Raw genomic sequence first — 6,446 nt, forward strand, 5'->3', positions numbered from 1 at the left:
CCAGAAGAGGGAAAAATGGAGAAAAGACTTTCAGCATGGCCATCCCCCATGAGTGGTGTTTTCTCACTGTAACTCTCTCTTTCTCTCTCTGGAGAGCACACACCCTTCTTGCAAATTAAGGGTAAAAAAGCTAAATTGTCCAATTCCATGAACACATTTTGTACACTGAGGCAATAAAGCTGTCCAGAGTAACTTTTTAGAATGCTTTTTAAAAATCATACTATCAAATTGTAATGGTGTGTCATACGTGTATCTATTTGTTCATTCAAATGCATTTTTTTAGTATTTGCTGAATAACTGTTAGATGCTAAACACTGTTATAAATGGTAGAAATACAACAGTGAAGGGACATAGTCCCTGGCCTGTGAAGCTTGTTGTCTGCTGATGCCATGTTTGAGGTTGTAGAAATTCACATAGCTCACAGAGATTGTACCAGCAAACAACCCTTATTTTTATAGCTAGAAAGTTGACTTAAATGTGTAGATGTCTTCTAAGTTCATTTAGGTGGTTAAGTGATGTGTTATTAAAGAATTTTGTTTTTCAGATTTATTAGAAATTATCTGCATCCATCTCCTTCCTCTTATTCCTCTAACTCATTTCACTCTCCTAGATTTCAGCAAGCAATTCTTCTCTGGGTCCTTACCTATTCGAGTTCCCCAAACCTTCACCAGTGTTAGCCATCCCAGACCTGCCTGATAACGTCTGTGTACTTCCTCTCACCAATCACTCCAATTCTCAATGCTAATAATTGGGGGAAAAGTGTATGTATAATAGATGTATTTATATTTAAAAGATTTATGACTGCAAATCTGCTTAACATAACTAAATTATAATTCAATATAGTTCACATTTATTGGTGCTTAGTAAGTTTCAGGGACTGCACCATGAAAGAAAGATTGATTCATGGAATTCCCACACTGTGCTTAGTATAAAACTCTCTGGTCTTAGTGTTCAATAAATGTTGATTAAATAGATTAAAATATTACCCTTCCCAGGAGCATCTATATTTTATGAAAGGTAGACTACTAAAGTATAAATACAGTGACAGTTAAAATCAAATATTGATATTCATATCAGTTTCTCTATTTCCTAGTAACCTTTGAGGTACATATATAAAAGCAAAAGCAGGGGAATTTCCCTCACTGTCAAAACTTATGAATGAACATTGATTAACCAAGTGATTTTTCAGTGTGGGAACATTGGCATATGCCCTGATTGTGGACATGATATGAGCAGAGGTGGAATATATGAGAACTTTGAGCTATCAAAGTTTTCACTTGAATAAAAACTCATTTCATGTGGTTTTGGCTTCTTAAAGGAATTAACAAAGTTTAGCAAAATGTTCTTTCCTTAAAGCATAAACAGGAGGAAGGATATTATATTTAGACTGAGAGCAGGGTTCCCCAGAAATTGTCCTCTATAGTCTTGTTATGAGAACATTCCTAGCAGTAATGAATATGCACAGAGACGTAACGGGTGACATAAGTAGGTTAAAAAAGTTAACGATGATATTTTAGCCCATTTGTGTTGTTATAATGGAAGACCATAGACTAGGAAGTTTAGAAAGAACAAATAACTGTCTTCTCACAGTTCTGGAGGCTGAGAAGGAAGTTCAAGTTCAAGATGATAGCAGTATTGGTCACCTGGTAAAAGCTGCTCCACACTTCAAGGAAAGTAGAAGGACAAGCTAGGCCCACATTTTGTGAAGACTGTTTCATAAAGTGTTCATGAGGAGCCCTCCTGTCAATCATCTTTTAGAAACTTCACTACTCAATAGTGTCACATTGATAACACCTAAATTTTGGAGGGAACATATTCAAACCGTAGCAGTTAGTATCTCACTCTTCCTAGCAAAGAACTATTTCAGTGTGTAATACAAGTAAAACTGGGGAAATCTAAATAAGGTGGATCAATGCCAATATCCCAATTGCTGTATTTTACTCGGATCAATGCCAATATCCCAATTGCTGTATTTCACTTTCATTGTGCAAGTTGTTACTGCTAGTGAGAACTGGGCTAATCTTCGGTGTTATTTCTTATGCTCATTTTGCAAGTTGTTACTGCTAGCGAGAACTGGGCTAATCTTTCGGTGTTATTTCTTACATGAAATTGTCACTACATGAAAACAGTGCGGTGAGGTAAGCACAGTTCTAGGATAACCCCTGAAAGACCTACCACCTTGTTTCACCCTCTCCCCTGGAAAGTGGTAAGACCTACACCTATGATGGATGTCATTACGTGATTGGTTATGCTATATGAGAAAGATGAAAGGTAGTGTAGATAAAAATATGATCCTACCTCAGTTGACTTTGCCTTAAGATAGAGATATTATCTCTGGTGGGCTTGATCTTATCAGGCAAGTTCTTAAAACAGGGTCTGGAAGTCAGAAATTCACTCTCTCACTGACTTTGAAGAAACAAGCCACCATGAGCTCTACAAGTACATGAATTTTATTTTCCCCCCAAAATGACTAAACTTAGAAATGGACCCGAGCCTCTGTTGAGATTGCAGCTACCATTATTATTATTATAGCCATTATTTCAGTCTCAGGGATCCTGAACAAAGAACCCAGCTAAACAGTACTCGTATCTCTGATCCCTGGGAACTGTGCAACACATGGGAACTGATATAAACCATGAAGTTTAGGTTAATGTTTTAATCAGCAATACAAAATGAATGCACATACAAAGAGCCAAAATGTAAAATATCTCAAGATGCTATGCAAAATCCTTGACATAAATAAAGAGTTAATTTAATAGATAAAGGTAAGCACAGAGAATGTTTGATTCTAAAATGTGGATTAAAAGAATATGTGCTAGGCACATGCTGACATTTCTTTCTTGTTACTGTTGTTTATCCTACTGCTACTTCTCAGGTAACTTATTTCATCTCCCTCAATGTGTCAGACATTGCAGAATTAACTGCAATGAAAATGTCAAATGGAATGGACTCAAACTTGGAGCGTTCATGTAATATACATCTAACAATATTGTATGTGTACACCAACTTGCTATACATCACGGACTTGATTCCTCATAGCAGCAGGTTAATAACTATCATTTCCCTCTGCTACAGTGAAGAAGGTTCTGAGGAAGACTTAAAAAGACAATAGAATTAACTTGATCTAGGAGTTATAGATGAATCAATGGTAGATGAGTCATCACATGCCACTTAAAGAATAAACCCAATTCTTGGGACCAGCAGTTAGTGTAATGGCTATGTCACTGGACTCCCATGTAGTTGACTGCGGTTTGAGTCCCTGACCCAGCGGCTTAAACTCACGCTGCTACTTCTCAGGTAACCCACGCGTGTGGGTGCGTGCCCAAGATCCCGAGAGGAGAATGAAGGAGAAGGGATTGAGGCATGACTATTACCCCCTGGGGGATGATTTCTCACTTTCTGTTTCCCTGTCTCTCTCTGTCTTTCTGGCAAGCGCACGTGCCCTATAGCAAAAAACTCTCAAAAAAAAAAAAAAAAAAGAATAAATCCAATTCTTGTCTAATCAATAATCTATAAACAAAATGCTAATCAGAACAGTGTTGTTCCTCTCAAAGAACTGGGGGATAAGCTAACTATACTTCTGACTTCTGGTAATGTTTGATAATGAAATCTTAATATTGCACAGCAATATATGCATGAAATTAAATGTGAGTATTTATGCAATTTATGTTAGCAATTATAGATTGTTTTAAGATCATGCAGTCCATTTGTCTAAACCTTCTTTCTAGGACTTTAGAAGTTCTGAAGAATAATACCTGCAAGTTTAAAATTTCAATGTTAAACATGGGTTTATTGACAGGAATTTCTGGTATTTTAAAATTCATATTGTTTTTTAGTTATCATTTAAAATGATCAAAGTAAGCTGAAGAAATGAAGCACAAAAGGAAAGAAAAAGAAAAGGGAGAAAGGGGGAAAATCTCTTAGTTTTAAAAACTAGTATCTTAAATGCTCTTTCACAAAAAAATTACAACTATTTTATTGGAGGAACAACTGCTATGCCATTTTGGATAAAGAATGAAGATAATTACTAAAAAATGAATAGGGAAGCATGCTGTATTTCACATAAAACTAAAATATTTTTATTTTCAAAATTCCTTTTTGGGATTACATTCTATTTTAGAGATTTCACCAGCATTCAACCAGGGTCCTACATTCAGCCGAATTTTGCAGGGAAGTTAATGAAAAGTAGACTATCTATGGAGTATTTATGGTTATATTTATTATTTGTTCCTGAAGAATTGCTAGAAAAAACTTATTTTTATAATTTCCTTTATTTTGCCTTATTAAGTATATTTTATTTATATGAACCTAGGACTATAAAAATCAAAGCATTTCATTACTCTGTAGTGTTTATGATACCATATATGGCTCAGTAAATTTTACATATGCAAAGCCGAAGAGAAAGAGATAATGTTTTTATTTAATTTGAAGGTAGATATGTGGCTATAAAATGTATACTAAGTTCAGAAAATATACATTAAAGCATTACTTCTTGGTTGTTAATTAAATCCAATCGTTTACTTGGTGGAGATCAGAGAAAGGGAGGCAGACAGAAATTAGGCAACCTCCTTTACTAAATCACAAAACATTGAATAAAGATTTCTTTTTTCTATGGCATGGGAAATGAATGTAATGTTTTTCAGACCATGTTCGATTATAATTTTACTTTATGAATAAAATTTTACAATTTTTAATTTTAATTCTTATTTTGTTAGTTATAGCTCAAAAAGCCATAAATATGTGAAGCAAATATATAGAGAAACTAAATTATAAGGAAAAAAAGAATTAAAGGCCAATGGCATAATATAGTATGAAAAGTTTTGAGAGCCTTTATTGTAATGAATTTAAGATTTTGCCATAGTGCACTTGGGCTTGCAAAAAAGAGACAGTGAGTGAGAGAGAAAATAAGAATCACCCCTAGGAGAGATGATCATGCTGCAATCCTTTCTCTATTCTCCTGGGATTTGGGGCATGCATGTACATGTACTGGTGTGATTTTTGAGTCACCATGTCCAAGACTCAAACCATGGTCAACCATGTGCAAGTCCAGCACCTTAACCACTATGCACCTGCTGGCCCCAACAAATTATAACTCTATCACAATGCATTCTGATTTGACTAAATGCCTTCAAAATGACTAATACTCTTAGTAGCTACTTCTGCTCTTAGTATTGATCTTAGCTACTCCAAGGCATAAAAGAATAAGGACTTGTTCTACTTTACCAAATTCAGTGACAGCTCTGGCATATGATGTAGACTTGGAGACATTGAAAACATTCCCAAAAGAGTATTGGAAAACTATGCCTAACACAGAGGGTTCCTGATTTATTTTTAAAAAAAAAAAAAGTAAAGCTAGACAATGAATAGGAATTTGAAGTATTTAAAAATGCTAACACATTTCAGTCTAGATTTATTATTTATTAGCTATGGGAAAACCTTTTAGGACCATTTTGACTCTGATTTTTCCTTGGATTTTCATTATATAATGATTTCTATTCTAAGATGTTAGGTCCATAGAAGGCAGAAGTTTGATCTGCTCATCCTTGAACAAGTCTTAGTGTACTGAAAGTAGTACTAAATTTTTATCTTGTTCTAGACTTGTTTAAAAGGCAAATTTTTAAATACAAAAATTGATCCATAACATGACTGAAAGGGAACAAATTTCTGGCTCTCGAGTTGATAGTACATAACTTGTCGGTACCTGGAACAATGTGATGAAGCAGTTCTGAGGTTGAAGTTTCAGTATCTGAATCTCAGTTGTACTCTTTTAAACAATGTGGTCTTTCCATGTGTCGCTTCTCTCATGTACAGTCTATTGATTAGCAATGTAAGTCAATGAATTAAGCAGATTATCAGATATGCACAGTGGGAATTTTTTTTGTGTTTCATTTTTCTGTCAAAGTTTTTATTGGTACCACTCTGTTTTGGGATGTTTTGTAAATTATACATTGTTAATGCGTGAACTTCTATGAGAGCATTGTTTATATTGTACCTCCACACCAGAATTTAGCAATCTTTCTGGAAAATATCAGAATACTTTGTGAACCATGTCAAAGAATTATATTGTAGCTATATTCATTACTTGTGGACTTCCATATCGAAATTTGATACATCACAATGACCAGATAGTTATCCAACCATCAGACATGCTGGAATATTGCTAGAAAGTACCTGGCCATGTAGCTCAGCATGGCTTTGACACTGAGGTCTAAGAGAGGCAGTTTAGTAGTAGCAGAATCTCATGGACATTTGCTTTTACGATGTTTAAATAACTCTTACCTTAGATCTGGCCAAAATGAATGTATTTTGTGCAGGCAAGAGTCCCATCCAATAAAATCAGTGAAACTCTATATAACTAAAAGTTTTCATGACATGAGTTGTTCAACTGACACTTTGGTGAAATTCCTTGTTCTTATTAGTAGGATTCTTTGTTCTTTAGTCTCTTT

This window comes from Tupaia chinensis, unplaced genomic scaffold, assembly GCF_000334495.1.
Source record: "Tupaia chinensis unplaced genomic scaffold, TupChi_1.0 Scaffold000093_1, whole genome shotgun sequence".
NCBI lineage: Eukaryota > Metazoa > Chordata > Mammalia > Scandentia > Tupaiidae > Tupaia > Tupaia belangeri.